This window comes from Petaurus breviceps, unplaced genomic scaffold (genome assembly GCF_028583685.1).
Source record: "Petaurus breviceps papuanus isolate PSGF00001 unplaced genomic scaffold, PetGlider_PUasm1.0 38, whole genome shotgun sequence".
Lineage (NCBI taxonomy): Eukaryota > Metazoa > Chordata > Mammalia > Diprotodontia > Petauridae > Petaurus > Petaurus breviceps.
In genome coordinates, this window is record NW_027186304.1 from 55153024 (window position 1) to 55171700 (window position 18677).

The following is an 18677-nucleotide window of genomic DNA, read 5'->3' on the forward strand; positions in this document are numbered from 1 at the left end:
GTGACTGGTCTGAACTTGTTATTCTTAAAAAAAAAATGGTTCCTGTCTTATCCTTTTTATTACAACTCAGCTAGCAACAACTGTGTAGGCGGCAGGCTATACGAAATAAATATCTAACTTGGATTGTGCACAATTGGGTTCTGCTCCAAAGCACACTGCCTGCTCACTGAAACGGCTTGTGTCTCACAGTCACAGCAAAGAGGTAGAGCTTGCGAAATAGCAGGAAATCCTACAGGATTGCAGGGGAGGGAACTTGCTGCTTTGCAGGTCACCTCTCTGAAGAGAAGGTCCCTAGCTTTCCTCGGCTTCCCCATTCTAGTCCACAGCACAGATCCAGTTTCTTTTCATTTTCTTTCCTGGGGCATTTTTATCTCTCAAGTCCCCCCCCCACCCCCCTTCTCTGCCCCTCTTTTTCTCTTTCTCTTGTTTTTACAATCTACATGTAATGACTAATTGGCAGTGTTTTCCCAGATATTTTATGTTTCTCTTGCTCTGGTTACAAGCCGTCCTAACCCAGTAATATCCACAGGGACCTATAGACAGCCAACATTTCCAAATGATATACAGCATTCCCCTTTCTTTTAAAGTGTAAAACATTTACAAGAAAATTTACAAACACATTAAGAACATTTCCCTGGTTGGTCATTAGTGCTCTTCCCTCCCCCACTTCTATGGGGAACTAACACCTTTCACCCCGTTACCCACCCCCATCCCATCTCGCCCCCCTCTCGGGCTGCCTCCCTGCCCGCCCCCCACATCCCCCTTCCCCACTCCCCCCCCCCCCCCCCCCCCCGCCCCTGCCCCCAAGCAGCACACATTTCTGTTTGTGCCAGTGGGGCGGCTGGCGAGACCACAATTGCTCTGCCCCACAGATTGACGAGTCCTTAGATGCCGATTTACTGTAAATGGCAGCCACTCTGGAGCCGCCGCACATCTGGAGTGGAGTAAGCTTACTGAGAAACAGGGGCCAGCCTTGGCCGGAGCCAGTGGAACCGAAAGAGCAGCCGATGAAAGGCAGGCTCCCCCACCCCCACCCATCTCCGCCAACACTCCAACCCCAAGGCGCCCCACCATCCCCCCCAGCTCCCTCTTCCTCCCCCCTTCCTCCTCCCCTCAATCCCTGGGTAGATTTCCTAATGTAAACAGAGTGGACTGGGGAAGAACAGAGTCACTCTTTTGCTGAATGTTGTCATTTAATGTTCTTTATCTGTTTGAGGTCAAAATAGTGACTTAGAAAAACAGAAGCATTGCTTTGAATCGAAATAGCTAAAAAGCCATAGATGTTACTGTTATGGAGTCAGAGGGGCATAAAAAAAAGTAACTCCTGCTTTTGTGTTTACTTGTTCTACTTTATGGTAATTCGGTGGCTAATTTCATTATCTGCAGCCAAATTGGAAGCAAGCTGTTGTCTATGCTGATGGTGCCAAAGCTGATGCATTATTTTATACAGTAGGTGTAGGGCTTTTAAAATTCCAGTGAACCAAGTTCCTTAGCACTATGGCCTGCACTTCTGCTGTGGGGGATGAAGTCCAGGATTGCAAAATGTGCCTAATCTTTAATTTTCTTGAAGTGGAAGGAGACTCTTGCATTTCAGTGGACAGTGAGTGAGGGCATATTTTTCTATCCCCTGGTACATTGGGCCCTCATGTTTACTTCTGGGTTCACAGAGAATGGCTATGGGGGGCTAAAGGAAGGATTTTTCTAATCCACTTAGTTGGAAGTTTTTCCTCTCTTACTTCCAAAGGAATGGGAAATATTTACTTCATCCAGTTGCCAAATATAAGCTGTCCAAAGGGGTAGTCAGTATCTTTCCCCTTTTAACTTGATGTTTCCTCTCCACACTTTGTATCAGGGGATGAGATCTTAAACCTTTTGGTTCTGAACGTTTATTAAAGCAAAAATCAGCCAACTGTAAACCATGACAAAGTAATTTTGAACTGAATGGTAGAAGAAATAGACAATGGTGGGGGGGGGCTTATGTTGTCATCATCAATAATTAAAATGAAATATATGTATGGATATGTATATAGATATATAAATGTTTTTATGTATGTATATAGTTTTCAGTTTAGTCACAATCCATTTAAACTGTTGCGTCTAAGAAAATTTCAACTGACTGCATCATCCTTATATACTGGCAGATCTTCCCTAACACTCAAGTAGCAACTAGTCAGAAAAGCCAGTGAGATGTTCACATCTTTAAATGGAAATCAAGATGAGCCATGTATGCATATCTGAGGACAGAAGTTGGCAAAAAGACAGATCTTGAAAAGTGCTCTGATATCAGTGTAAGATTTCAATAGCGTAGCTTAATGAGGATTTGTCAAATTGCTTTCTGTTTTAAATGTCCTCTCATAGGACATCAGCTAATAATACTAATAGTTGGTACTTCAGTGGTGATCATATTTCAAGAAACTCAAAGTAATTTACACACATCATTACACTTCACAGATATTAGTGTGGGGGCAGGAAAGAGATGGGTATAGCCAATTCAACTGTATTCAATAGTTAATTATCCAGTTTGTGGATTATTAAGACCTCCCTCATCCCTCCCCAAATCTACCCTTTGGCCATTTTGCTCATTGTTTGGACCTTTACCAGACAGGCCAAAAGTAGGAGGAAAAACTTAAGTCAGTTTGTTTGGTTACTTTTTAGAAGCTCTGGATGAGGTTTCTTGGGGAAAATGAAACTGGGGGATCCTCGGTGTATGGAAATTCCATTGAAGATGATAAATTATTAGGAGTAACATCTTCATTTTACCATTCAATGATCTAAAGAACAATAAAATCCGATGACATCCCAAGGTTAGGTAGTAATCACCCTATTCACCAATCTAGGTGAACTGGAAAAGAAGCTACACGTCTGGGCTTTCAGCTCACTGCTCCCCAACACTTTTCTGGGACTCAGTTTCCTTCTAATCACGGTAATCACCACTAAATAAAGAATTTTTGAATTGGTATTGTGGAGGATTTCTCCTGTCCACGTGCTTTAATTTCATGTCGTTTTTACTCTGAATTGAAATGAAAATTTCGGATGCAGACATTATTGGTACTTCATAGAAGCATAAGGTTTGAAGGGATTTTGATAAATTCCTTATTTCTCCTCATATAGGAACCCATCAAAACCATTCCAGACAGATGAGAAACCACACTGTGGTACAACTCCATGTATTCAAATTGGATATGGATATAGGGGGAGAAAAGAACCATCCAGAAGAACCTTTCTCCAACATGATAAAAACATCAGGGGTTCAGAGACCTGGATTCTAGCTCCATTTTTACCCTGAGGTCAATCCTTTCAACTCAATTTTCTCGACTGTGAAATGAGGGATTATATTAGATTAACTCTAAAGTCTTCTAGCAGTGAAACTGTGTATTTATATACAGTACATCTAACAAATAAACTTATAGCATGGAGGTCTTCTTTAGCCCTGTTCCTGTGTAAATACATGTGTCAATTTAATAATATTGTAAAAAATATAATTTCTTCCATATAAAGATGGCATCAGTAATCCACCATAATATATACATTTTGAAATTCTTTTCCCCTGGTGCTGTTGGAAACTGATCTATCTAGGTATATCTTGCTTAGTTTCTCAATTCATTTTACATTCGTAATGTATCTACACTTTTCAAAGCTCTACAATAGGTGCTGAAAAGATTAAAGACGGTACAATTCTTGCCTATGAGGAGGTTTAATAATAGGTAAAAGACATATACAAATAAGTGTGTTCCTTGTGATTAAAAGTGTTCAGTAGTTCACTGGACTCCAAGGTAATGTATTAGCCTCAATGTTCTGCTGGAAGGCAGTGGCAAAGGGGCATTTCAGACATTTACTGAGAGAAATGAGGAAAGAGCACCTTGAGGGCGGGGTGAGAGGAATCAGACAGGGCATCAGAGAAGAAGGTGCACCTGAGTTTGGCCTTGAAGGAAGGAAGGGGTTTTAATAGGCAGAGATGGAAGGAATCTATAGAAGGAATAACTGATCTGAGCAAAAGCAGGGAGACTAGATAGGGCAGGATGAATATGAGGGGATGAGTGGTATAGCTTCGGCTAAAACATGATGAGCAAGTCAAGGGGAATGATGGTGTGAGTTAAGACCTGTAAGGAAGGTTGATAATAATATTTAAAGGATAAAGAATTTGTAAGTTAGTAGGAAGGAGGGGGCAGGGCACTTTAGTTTATTGCTCAGGACGGTGCCATGGTCAGAGCAGTGTGAATATAGGGAAGATTGCCCGACAGTGGGGTGAAGGATGGATGAAGGAGGAGGGTTTAAGTCTGTTCTTATAAAGCCAGGTTTCGTGAAGCTGGAATTGCACAAACCAGTCATAGATTTTGTACAAATGAGAGGGCCTGGAGAGGTGCTGCTATAAAAGTCAATACAGCTAAACAGTTGGGATTAACTGGAGAGCCAAACAAATAGGAGCTAAATAAGTGAGGTTTCACATCTGACTCTTCATGACCCTATTTGGGGTTTTCTTGGAAAAGATACTGGAGTGGTTTGCCATTTCCTTCTTCAGCTCATTTTTACAGATGAAGAAACTGAGGTAAACAGGGTTAAATGACTTGCCCAGGGTCACACAGCTACTGAGTGTCTGTACCACCTAGATGCCCTGATGTTTCCTAGATTGAATGAGGTATTTACTATAAAGAGTTTTTCAAAACCTTTAAACATTATGCAAATGTAAGCTACCACCATTGTCCTTATTATTACATGTCTAAAAAGAGAAAAAAAAAGATTGAGATGTTTTAGGAACTTTGAGTACTGTCTTCTTTCTTATGGTATAATAGTAACTGTTAAGGCAGCATTTTCTTCATCTGTGGATTCTGGAATGATGGAGGTACATTCTTTGACATACTTCTTTATATACACTGAATTTTTAGTAAATGTTTATGGAATCGATTTAAATTAAATCTAACTTTGACATTTGGCTGGTAAGGACAGGGAGAGGGACTGACTGGACTTGTGATTTCATTAATAAAGAGAACTCCCCAGTGAGGAACCTCAGTGATGCAGATTGGTACCTTCACTACAACAAAGGGAACTTAGAGAATTATCTAGAGCACTGAATGATTAGTTGACTTGTCAAGGGTCGGAGAGCTAATATATGTTTGAGATGGGACACACAGAGGTATCTGATTTGCTGATTTAATGAAATAATTGATGAAGATGAACCTTGTTTGACATAAAAAGGAATTGCATGGGTTTCACTTATTTGGAGAAGGACATAACTACAAGTCTGAAGTAGAGAGACATTATAGTAGATGGCTTTCAACAGCAAAGATGATTTGACATCATCTGGCACACTGTAGCAGTAAGACTCAATTCTGCTCATGGGAGCAAACATTTGGACAAAATTTTTATTTATTTTTCATGCTGTTGATTCATAGTTTTTCATAATAAATAATAAATAATTTTTGTTGGTGCCCATTTGAACTAGATTCAACTGCTGGCTTAGCACTATGGCTTTTTAATATCAGAGAGGGAACATGTTTACTGCCTGTTTACTCTGTGACCATATTCCAGTTCTCTTTAATGACATATACTATAATGTGGACAATGCAAGTTATACAAAGGCATGTGCCAGCAGCAAAATGATTCCTTTTTACCTGCGTTTTCCTGCCAGTGAATTTCCTGTCCATATGGATAACTCTCATGAAAAGAAGAGTTGCTGGAGATTTGCCATTGCTTACAATTCTACTCTGTTGGAAAAGATTGCTGTTTAGGACAAATGTAACATAAAAAGAAGTCTTTAGAAAATATCTCTTTAACCTCTGTTGAAGGATTGGAAAAGTTTGGGGATACATGGAAATCCAATGGAAATTTTGAGCCAATATCCTTTGTTAATATTGAATAATTGGCTGTCTGTTATATTAATTTTTAATAATAATGGGTGATGTGTTTGGGTATACAATGTGTTATGTAGGTGTTTGTCAATTAATCTGAGGGTTTTTTTTTTTTAACTTTCATGATTTTTTTTCCCAACTGAAAGTGTTCTCCACTAAAATTTACATCTGGTACATCATTATGTCCTCATGGACATATGGATTTAGAACTAGAATAGAACTATCCTAAAATAGAATGGACTATGTTGGGGGATAGTAGGTTCCCCTTCATTTAAGGTTTAAAAATGGAGGCTAAGTGCCCACTTGTCTGCTATGTTTTAGAAAGAAACTAGACTCGATGATCTCTTACCTCAGAACCTTTCCAAGTCTGAGATTCTGTAATTCTATAATTTGATGTTCTTGAAAGCTCTGCTCACAGAGTTGTTAGTTGTGGCAATTCACAAGCTGGAAAAGGTTTGAGTATATGTTCTATACTGGGGGCGAGGGGGGGAGGGGAGGAGCGATGTCCAAAGACATCTGAAGACTTAGCTAAGTTTGGAGACACTCATCATCACAATGTTGGTTATAAAGTGATGTTTTGGGTTGTGTTTTTTTTTTTTTCAGCCACAGTAGCTTAAGAAGATCACTCATCTTCCAAGGCCTAGAAGGTTTGTGATTTTCACCAATGGAGGGAGTTTTAACTCCAGTGAAATGACAGATTCCTGAAATATTAAGGAAGATAGCTATCTTGGAGGTATTGAATTAACTATGAAAGCTTATTTAATTTGAACATGTCTCTTTCAAACTATGACCTATATAGCCACAACGCACCTGGCTAAAATTTAAGCTGCCTTCGAAGACCTCAGGAAAAATAAGCATCTAACAGCATTCATTAGAAACTCTAGGTTTTTCCCTTCTATAAAAATTATATTTCTGGGTCATTCATGGAAGAACATTGAGACTATAGTAACAACTAAAATGTGTGTTAGAATACCTGACTCAACAACTTTTTCATTACTTCTAATCAAAATGTGTTTTTATATTTCTTCATTTGACATTTTAAAAATTTCACATATGAGTGCGCATCATTGACCAAGCTTTTGTAATAACTTGGTATATTTCAGTAGAAAAAGTTCATTGATTGTGGACCCCTTCCATTCAAACAGTATACTCTGCATTCCAGTATTCAGAATTCTACTCTATGTATATGTTCCCTAAAAATAAACCTTAAGATTGACCAAAGACATATGAAAACAACTAAGAGGAGAAAGCTGAAGGTAAGGAAAAAAGAAACCACAAAAATGTAACTATGGGTATAAAATAATATGGAGAAGACAATAAATTTTCAATATCCATAGCTTGGAAATAAGGAAAACCAAGGAAATTCTTATCATGACCAGAGTTTTAATAACAGTAAAAGAGCTCTTGTTCATAAACACTCTGGCCACAGACAAAAGAGACTTGATAAATCAATTTGTTAGTTCATCACTCTATGGATTCATTTTTTCTTTACAAGTGAATTAAATAGTACATGGAAGGAGAAGATAAATATTAAGATCTTGTATTCCTGTAGCTACACAGTGAACAATCCAAACAAATTAATAGCCATTGATTTTAATTAACTTTATTAAAGACAAACCCCCGTTATAAGAGGAATGTGTTTTTCATTAGTAATAACACCATACTATTATTCTTCCAGCAGTACACTGAGGCTATTACATTACTTTAGAGTCCAGTGAACTACTGAACTAATACTTCCCACTGCAAGCAGAGTAGAAGAAAAGCAGAAATGTTAAAAAAAATTCTCATGAAAGTAGCAGGAAATTATATAAAATAGTGATATTTTCACATCCTGTATTGGAAAAGTATTACTGTAATACCTTATAGGCTAAGCAATTCGTAATTCCCTCCCTCCTTGGTAGAAATGCTATCTTTACTAAATCCAATATGACCAAAGGGCCATTTTTGTTTAAGTCATTTGAACCACATCATCACAATGACCTTGATTCATCTGGTCAAGAACAGGATGTTTAAAGATGTTAAAAGAATTTTGAAAGTTTATTTCACTTATTTTAATTTTTCTAACTTACTAATCTCTCTAGCATATAGGGGAGGGCTTTGAGGGCAAGCTTGAGGTTAAAACAATTTAAAATGTCCTAAAAAATCTAGCCCTGGAGCAGCTCCTGGGAAGGGAATGTAGCAGAGGAGAGTATCGGCTAACCAGTTTTCTTTTCTAGTAAAAGTAAAAAAAATCAACACATTTTTAATCTACCATTTTTAAAAGAGAAATTTTGAATATAAAAATTTGGAGTAACATTCAGATTTTGTGCTATGAAAGAAGATCATTGATCTGTTTAACAAAAGTCACAGATTTTCATTTTCTCTTTTATATTTGGAAAGGTGCCAACTCTGGGTTCCTCTGCCTAGTGAAGAGGAGAGGTCTGCTTCTGCCCTCTCCTGCCTTGTCCTGTTCAGATGAGCCAAGCTTAACTGACTGCCTTGGCTTAACCTCTTCATTGTTATTCAGTTGTTTATGGTGTGTCTGACTTTTTGTGACCCCTTTTGGGATTTTCTTGGTAAAGATACTGGAGTGGTTTGCTATTTCCTTCTCTAGCTCATTTACACATGAGGAAAGTGGGGCAAACAGGGTTAAGCTAATAAGTGACTAAAGCCAGATTTGAACTCAGGTCTTCCTGACTCACGCCTAGTGCTCTATCCACTGTGTTACCTAGCTCCCCAAAACTAAGACTCCTTTGGGTGTCATGGTTCCACCATAAACTTTCATTACTTTACCATTTCAGCCTTATTTCACATTTCTACTCTTCATGAAGTCTATATTGCAGTCCAATTTGACTGTCTTCCGTGCCTTAAATAATTCTGTTGCTCTCTAGCAGAAGCCTACCTTTGTCCTTTATGTGCTCCATGGATGTCCCATCATTCTCCTCTGCACCTATTTTTGTTGTTCATTTGTTTTCAGTCACCTCTAACTCTTTGCAACCCCATTTGAAGTTTTCTTGGCAAAGACACTGGATTGCATTACCGTTTCCTTTTCCAGCTCATTTTATGGATGAGGAAATTAAGGCAAACAGGGTTGAGTGACTTATCCAGAGTCATACAGCTAGTGAGTGTCTGAGGCCGTATTTGAACTCATGAATATGAGTCCCATCACTCTCATCGGTTGAGACACCAAGCTCTCCTTTTACTATGGTTCTAATTTCAGGAAAGTAGATTTGTTATGAATCTTTTTTTTTCTTTTTAGAGAAGGAAAAGTGGGACAATTGGGATTAAGTGACTTGCCCAAGGTCACATGGCTAGTTTTGTGTTAAGTGTCTGAGACCGGATTTGAACTCAGGTCCTCCTGACTCCAGGGCCAGTGCTCTATTCACTGTGCCACCTAGCCACCCCTGTTATGGATCTTTAAAAAACCTGTGGCTGGACCTACAACTTTCAGAACATCAGAAACCCCTATGTAAATGGGAGGCATGATAATACAATAAAACTTATTACTCTTAAGTGTTACTTTCTTCCTCCCTGAGGATGATACCATTAGCCGACTATGATGTAATCTTTTGGCCAGTCACTTCATATCTCTGTGTCTTTGTTTCTTCATATCTGAACAGAAAGTGTGGGTGGGTAGGGGGGACAGGTTAGATTGCATGATCTCTAACGTCTCCTCTAGTTCAGAAATTCTGCAATTTTGTGGGAGCATGATGGATGCATAAGAGGCAAAGTTCTGTATGGTGTCCAAGGGGAAAATAGCATTACTAACTGGAGGGACTCTGGAAGACTTTAGAGAAGAGATGGTATTTATTTGAGTTGGGCTTTAGGACATGGCACCAGCCCCCTTCAGCAGAAGGGGGCTTTCATGAAAAGGGACCTCTAGGAAATTAGATCCTACAACCTAGTGCTATAGAGTTCCCGTAGCAGTAGCAGTCACCTAATGAAAAAAGCTCTGCTTTGGTCTTTCCTCAACCCCAGCCCCTTCCTAACTTTAAGATCCACCCTCTCAACTCTTCTCCCTCCTCCTATGAGAATACACTTGGGAGTAAATTTATTTAAGTAAATAGAAGAACTGTCTTTAGGGTCAACCTGGCAAACATGGGAAGAAGCTTTTTCATAGAGAATATTGAAGAAATGGAGTTCTTTCCCAATCCTGGAGATCACATTCAAGTCCAACATCAGAAAATTCAAGGCATCCTGGAAATCCCCAGAACTAGCTGTCAGATACTCACCCAATGCCTTGGACTGATTTTTTTTTTCAGTTGAAGGTAAGAGATTTTTTAAAATTTTTGTTCCCTGCTTACATTCCTTCTAATATATTGTTTGAAAACACAAGTTGCACTGAGTTGTTAGAGTTGACTCCGTGACTTTGAAGGAATAACAGGGGAAACTCCCACTAAACGTATAGTGGACATACGTTTCTAAAGTAGGGCAAAAAAATCAGGCCCCTTTTTCCTGTGGACACTGCTTTCTCCATGTTTAGCTGGAGAATGTTCAAATTCTCAAGCTACCAGTTTGAGCAAAGAGAGAATGCTATGCCCCATGCTTTCTGGGATGCTTTCTCTTTTGAATTGGGCTTGGAGGTTAATATCGATTTGGAATGTGTTGAACTTTTCTTCTCATGGTTTCCTCTTGTTTCAAATTACTTCACTTTTCCTAGATTTGACCTATCTTGTAAAGCAAGATAACACATGTAAAGTGCTTTGCAAACCTTAAAGTACCATGTAATACTAGCCATTAGCATTATAAAGAAGTTAATTTCATTGCTAGCTTTTTAAATTTCCTTTAAAGAACCTATAAAATGCATGTCTGCTTTTTAGGAAGCTACTATTGTTTATGCCATACCTTTCCAATTATTAACTGCTCCTCCAAAGGGTCCAAAGAGTCAGGTCTTGGAGTTGAAGTCAGGAAGACAGTTCAAATCTTTCCCACGGCACTTAGTATTTGTGTGACCATGGACAAGTCACTAAACCATTCTGAGTCTCAGGAAACTCTCTAAGACTTATCTGCAAATATATGGATGGATTTAGATTTATATCAGTGGAGAGAATTCCAGTGCCTTCAAAGTCACAGATCCTTAATATATCCCAATCTGTAATTTTTTTTAACACATAAATTGAACGGATTTTACATACAGACAGGCCAACTCCAAGCAAAGGTATTCTTTTACAGTTTTCTGCTAAAAACAGCTGGCTCCAATTCCATCTTTTTATGATTACTCAATGAATATTTGAGTTTGAACTCTTACCTAAAGTATTAATTCTCTCTATGGCACACTTGATAAGTGGTCATTTATATGTTGTTTGAATATGCTCCCCTGGAAAACCCCCAATAACATGGAACTCATGCACCATGGTAGCCCATTCTATTTTCAAGCAGCTTTAATTGCTAGTTTACCCTTCCCTATATTAAAATGAAATCTGTCTCCTTATATCTTCCACCCATTATTAGTTCTGCTTTTTCCTTTTGGGGCCATTATTTGTACATATTCATATATATCAGACCTTAAAATATCCAAGGACAGTTTCTGTGTATTCCTCCCTGTTCCACCCACTTTCTCCCCAGTTCTTTGTATCATGCCTCATATGACATCATCTGAGTCTTTTTGCATTCTAGTTATTCTCCTCTGGATGTGCCATTTGATACTCCTCCTACAGAATGGCAGCTAGAACCGACATATTTCAGATTAACTGCTTTGATTCTGGAAACCACATTTCCATTACTCAATATGGCAATGACAATGAATTGTTTATTCATCCTGAGTTTGTAGTCAATTAAAGTCCCTCATAGATTTTTTTTTAACCCCATAGAACAACACGAAGAATTCAGCTGTAAAAGGCCCTTTTCAGAGCTCTAACTTTGTTGTTCAGTCATTCAGTCCTGTGCAACTCTTCATGACCCTGTCAAGATTTTCTCAATAGAAATATTGGAATGGTTTGCCATTCAATGACCTAAGGTAAATGGAGATTAAATGACCTGTCCAGGGTCACACAACTGTTAATTGTCTGAAGCTGAATTGGAACTTGTCTTCTTGACTCTAAGAACAGTACTCTATCCACTGAGCCACTTAACCAACCACCTCTTAAACATCTCCTTCTGTTGTTATGTAGTCTCATGTCTGACTCTTTGTAACCTATTTAGGGTTTTCTTGGCAAAGATACTAGAGTGTTTTGCTATTTCTTCAGTCATTTTATAGATGAGGAAACTGAGGCAAATAGGGTTAATTTGTCCAGGGGAGCTCTAACTACAATGGGGTAAATGAGACTTTCCCTCCAGGATGCTAACATTAAAGGAGATAGGATTCTTCCCTAGGAAAAAAAATTAATTTCTCTCCCTATAGCAACCACCACCCCTAAACTTTTTATTTTGCTGCTTTACTGGCTTATACAACCATAGCATAACTGCTAGGCTGCTGCCCTTAGGGTTCAATCTCTATTGTGACCCTTTCCTAAGGTTTGCCCTCCCCTAGATTCTACAGGGGGTAAGGGCCAGACTCTGTGGAAATGGCTACTTAGTCCCTCTTCTAATATGCCTGAACTTGTGGTAAAATTGTTCTAGCTGGGCGTGGCTAGGTTGCATTGTGAATAGCGCACTAGCCCTGGAGTCAGGAGGACCTGAGTTCAAATCTGGCCTCAGACACTTAACACTTACTAGCTGTGTCACGTTGGGCAAATCACTTAACCCCAATTGCTCAGCCTTTCCCCCTCCAAAAAGCAAAACAAATAAGAAACCCAAAACCGTTCAGGTGAAAACATTTCTAATTATAGATCTGTTACCTTTGTATTTTTATCTTGTGATACTACCAGCTCTCATTCCTGAGTATTTCCATATTAATAAGGGATTTTTTTCATTGGATTGTGTTTCTAAACATTTTTTTCCTCCTTAGGCCACTATATTCAATTCACCAAACATTTATTAAGCAACTACTATATGCAAAATATTGTATAAGGTGCTAGGGGATACAACCACAGACACAATGGTCCTTGCCCTCTAGGAGCTTACATTTAAATGAATCCATGGGACATATATACAGTTAAGTATAATAATGCAGATCTGATCACGTCTCCCTTCTACTCAGTAAACTGCAGTGGCACCCTATTGCTTTGAGGTTCAACTGCAAAGCCCTCTGATATGGCATTTAAAGTCCTTCATAATCTATCTCCCTCTTACCATTCTAGTCCTACACTTTACTTTGAGGACAGTTAGGTGACACAGGGGATATAGCAATGGGCTTGGAATCATAAAGACTCATCTTCATGAGCTCAAATCCAGTTCCAAACGTCAGCTGTGACCTTGGACAAGTCACTTAATCCTGTTTGCCTTGTTCCTTATCTGTAAAAAGAGCTGGAGAAGGATTGACAAAAATTGATTGACAAAATTAGGGAGTGACCAATGGAGAGTTTAGGAAGAGATTATCTAGGAATGTTTGAAAAAGGAAAGAATACTGAGATGGGAGGATCATGGAAAGTTGCACAATGAATTATCAGTTGAGCAGAGACTGCAGGGGCGGGGAACCTGTGACCTCGAGGTGACATGTGGCCTTCTAGGACCTCAAGTGGAGTTCTAATTGTTCTGTGAAGTTTAGATTCAGTCAAAGGGCCACAATTGAGGACCTAGAGGGTCACATGTGGCCTTGAAGCCACAGGTTGCCCACTGCTTGTCACGAGTAAAAGCTAGGGCTAATGAACAAAGAGAGAAAAGGGCAAGACTGGGTTAAGGAGTGAAGTGCCCACCAGAAATTATACACCAAAGCCCCCTAAACCTGCCAGAAGGGGCCCCTACCAGGGTCTCTGGAAACCACCTGATAGGCCATAATAGTGAAGGAACTTTTCACATGTGTTGTTAGAAACATACCCTAGATACAAGTCTGTTCTTGTTAGGTACCCAAGACTTTACTAGAAATGGCACCCCCCACCTTGGAACCAAATTTTGTTGTTAGCAACATATTACACTATAAAAATGCATCTTTCAGGAGACTCGAGGCTGGCTTCCTTACTGGGGAGGCAGTCACCAGCTGGTTAATAAACACTCCTATCAAATTATAATTGGCTTGGTTGTCATGTCCATTTCAGTAGTAGACCAATGGGGTCCACAATGTAGAGTGTGTGAATTTTGGGGGAGGGGGTAAACACCTCTCGATTATTATTCATCCTGTTTTGGTTATACAATTTTAGTTGATTCTTGATTAAAGAAAATTTACTCAGAAAGAAATAGAATTTGAAAATCCTGCACACAAATACTTTTAGATATTTAAGACACTTATCAGACACAAGTAGAACACCAGTAACTTCTAATCCTTTCCAAATAAAATAACTGTTCAACTGGAGGAAAAGTTTACTTTAGTGCCATGACTAATTTTAATTAGGTTATTCACAATTTAGTTTATTTCCTAGAAACAAAATCATTTATAGGACAGTTTAGTAGATTCAGAAACCTATGTTAAGTTAAAAAAAAATTATGGTTTCGTCCTAGTGACAGGTTTACTGTGGATGGGGTTACTGTCTGATAGGGAGCAAATCAATAGTAGGTGCCATTCAGAGATGACATGAAGACATTAGGGTGTAGAAAAATTACTACTGTGGTACCCTTATCACGTTGATGAGTTCTTCCTGAAACCCTCCATTTTGCAGAAGGACCCCAGATCAGCCATCCCTTGTTCTCCAGGATTTGCTACCACCTGCCCCTTTCATGTGCTATCTCCTTCCATTAGGATGTAAGGTCCTTGAGGGCAGAAAATATTTTTTGAAGGGGGGAAAGCAAGGCAGTTGGGGTTGTGACTTGCTGAAGGTCATACATCTAGTAAGTGTCAAGTGTTTGAGGCTGGATTTGAACTTAGGTCCTTTTGACTCCAGGGCTGGTGCTCTATTCACTGTGCCACCTAGCTGCCGCAAGCATCTTTGTGCTTTTATGTGTGTCCCCAGTACTTAGTTCAGTGCCAGACAAATTGTTAACTTTTAACAAATGCTTATTGACTGACTGTTAGGCATGAATATGTAGCTACAAATGGTAGAGTGTTGTAACTGCTTCTGCTGGAGTCAGAACCTGCGTTCAGATCTTACCTTAGAGGAGATTAAGTAGGACAGTAGATAGAATGCTGGGCCCAGGAGTCAGTAAAAACCTGTGTTCAAGACCAACCTCATATTAGACTTCCTAGCTATGTGACTCAGGGAAAATTATTTGTGTCTGCCTCAATTTCCTCGATTATAAAATGGAGAATAATAGCACCTATCTCCCAGGGTAGTTGTGGGGATCAAAAGAGATAATATTTGTAAAACCTTTTAGCACAGTGCCTGGCACATTTTGTTGTTGTTGTGTTTGTCTTTTGTTTTTGAAGAGTTCCATGGCATCGGGGAGATGATGACATGACTTGCAGTTGACTTTGATTTAAGTGAGGGAGGACTGTGCAAGGTCACAAGCCTCACTTTCTCCTCCAGAGCCATCTGAGTCCAGTGACCAGATATTCATCAGGATGGCTGAAGGTGGCCCAGGATGCAATGGGAGACCCTGGCCCTTTTAGTCTAAGGCCTTTTCAGGTACTCACTTAGGGTGAGGCCATTCAGTGAACAGGCCTCTTTAAGAATCAAGTTAAGGTTGGGGGCATATAGTACATGTATAAGAATATACAAATTAAATACAAGATAATTAGGGAAAGGGGAACACAAGTAGTTGGGAAGATCTCGAAAGGTTTCATATTTAAGGTGTTGCCTGAGTTGCATTTTGAGGGACATAAAGGATTCTTTGAAGTAAAGGTAAGGAAGGACTGTGTTCTAAGTTTGGGAATACAAAAGCAGAAAAATCTGAGCTAACGTTGGGTGAGGACATTGGGGGAAGGCCTGTTTGTCTAGTCTGTAGAGTGTGGGAAAGGAGCAGTGTGCAAGACCTGGACTTTAAATTCAACCAGTCAATTTAACAGGCATTTATTAAGCACCTGCTATGTGACGGGTCCTCTGCTAAGTTCTGCCAATATAAAGAAAGGTAAATCCATCACCACAACAACAAGACCAACCAACCAAACCAAACCCAAGAAAAATCTCTACTGTCAAAGAGCTGTTTAGTAGATGGAGAGGAATGGGGAGAAACTTGAGTCAGGGCGACCCATTAGGAAGACATTGCATTAGTCTAGGTGAGAGGACTAAAGTGTTGACTTTGTGGGAATAGAGGAGGGGTTGGGTGTGAGAGATGTTGTGAAGGGAGAAATGCTAAGATTTAGTAACTAATTATATAAAGGAGGCAAGAAAATGAGAAGTCGAGGATAATGCTAAGGTTAAAAACCTAGGAGGCTAGAAAAATGGGAGTGCTTATGTAGAAATAGGAAGTTTGGTTAAAGGGTAGGTTTGGAGGAAAGGTAAGGCCTAGACCAAGGTTAGGGAACCGTGGCCCTCTAGGTCCTCAAGTGTGGCCCTTTGACTGAATCCAGACTTGTTTTGTGAAGTTTGGATTCAGTCAAAGGGTTGTACTTGAGGACCTAGAGGTCACATATGGTCTCTAGGCAGCAGGTTCCTCACCCCTGACCTAGACAAATAATAATGAATGATTCATTGTCACCTTGGAAGGCACTGTCTGGTAAAGCCTCTTAGGGAATTGTGCTATCTTGTAGTTTTGTTAACAGATTAGATAAAGACAAAGCCCATCATATCTGTAGATGATACAAGGTCAGAAGGGATACGTATTAATTTGAATGTCAGGGTTAGGATCCAAAAAGGTCTTTGCAGACATTAGTACAAATCTAGTAAGATAAAATCTAATTGTCATAAATACAAACACATCTCATACGTGTCCAGAAATCAGTGCCACAGGTGCAAGATGGGGGGAGATATAGCTAACAGATTTTGTGTACTATAAGTTCAGTATAGATCAATGAGGTGATATGGCAGCTCTCCTTTTCTCTCCTCTCCTTTAACCTTACACCCGAAAAAAAACAAACCCAAAATGAAACAAAGAAAGGAATAATGTCTAAGTATAGAAAGTATAGGCACTCAGCCCTGTACAGACTTAGTGTGAAGTACTGTGTTCAGTTGTAGGCATCTCATTTTAAGAATGACATTGATAAGTTGAAGGACCTATAGGAGCAGGTGGCTAGAAATTTGAAATTCCTTGAGGTTGCATCGTATCAACCAATCAATAAACATTTATTAGGCAGCTATTATTTTCTAGGCACTGTGCTAAGCACTGGGGATACAAAAAGAGGCAAAAGACAGTTTTGGTCCTGAAGGAACTTAAAATCTAACGGGGAAGAAAACATGCAAATAAACATATGCAAAGCCAGCTAAATAAGGGATAAATAGGAAATAATTAATGGAGAGAAGGCACTGGAATTAAGAGGGGTTGGGGAAGGCTCCCTGTAGAAGGTGGGACTTCAGCTGGAATTTGAAGGAAGTAAGGGAGGTCAATAGTCAGAGCAGGGAAGGAAAGCATTCCAGGCATAGAGGACGGCTGGAGAGAATGCCCAGAGCTGAGAGATGGAGTATCTTGTTAATGAAACAGCCAGGAAGACTATGTCACTGGGTCAAAGAGTATGTGTCAGGGAGTAAGGCATAAGAAGACTAGAAAGGTAGGAGGGGCTAGATTATAAAGGGCTTTGAATGCCAAACAGAGCATTTTGTATTTGCTCCTAGAGACAATAGGCAGTCACTATGGTTTATTGAATGGGGGAGAGGGGTGGTGACAGGATGGGACTTGTGTTTTAGAAAAATCACTTTAGTGACTGAATGATAGATTGGAGTGTGGAGAGACTTGGGCAGGTGTAATGTTAATGAGATAAAAGATCTTCCCACCCATTAATAGGCCTTACCTGTAGCCCATTAAGGGAAACTTGTTTAGAGGAGGTTTGCTTGTAGGAAGACTTTTATACCTTTTGTTAATTTATAATTAGGCACTGAGACATGAGGGTTGCGATACCATCTGGCTCTAAAAGGGGTATATATACTCTGAGGTTAGCATTTTGACTCACTCATTGGAAGAGTCTTCCTGTGATTTAACCAGATAAGACCTGTTAAGGATCTCTTCCACCCAACCCCCTTTGAAAAACCCAGATGTTGGTGCTTCTCTCTCTGGTAACTATGTATGTATTGCATTGGTCAGACAGTTGGATCTCTCTGTTGATCTGTGCTAATTTCTCAGACAGAAACCCTGTCTATTGGTATTTATTTTTCTTCTTGTATTTTCTCTATTTTATCTGTTTGTATTTTCTCTGAAGTTCAGTTCTGCTGCTGACTTTTCCTCTGAACTAGTGAATGTAATTTAAAAAGATTGTTGAGCCCTAAATAACTATCTTTCCTAGTAAAGCAGATCAAAGAATCTGTGCTAGTAGCCATCCTGTGTATGCCAGTGTGTTTGCAAACATCATCAGGCAAACCCATGAGCAGGCTATTAAAATAATCAAGGCATTAAGTGATGAGCATCTGTACTAGATTGGTGGTAGTGTCAGAGGAGAGAAGGGGGTGTATTTAAAAGAAATTGATAGGCTTTGGCAATAGCTTGGATATGAGGAGTGAGAGATAGGAAAAAATCCAGGATGATTCCTAGGATGCAAGTTTGAGGAACTGGGAAGATGGAATTGCCCTCTACAGTAATAAAAAAAAGGTGGCAGTGGTAAGGAGGGTTAAATTTAAGAAGTCTACTGGACATCCAGTTCAAGATATCAGAAAGGTAGTTGGAAATGCATGATTAGAGGTCAGCAGATAGATTAGGACAGTAAAAGCAGATTTGAGAATCATTAATAGAAACATGATAATTAAATCCATTGGAGCTGATAAGATCATGAAGTGAAGTAGAATAGAGATAGAAGAGAAGAGGGCCCAGGACAGGATCCTGATGGACACCTATAGTTAGAAGTCATGATTTGGAGGAAGA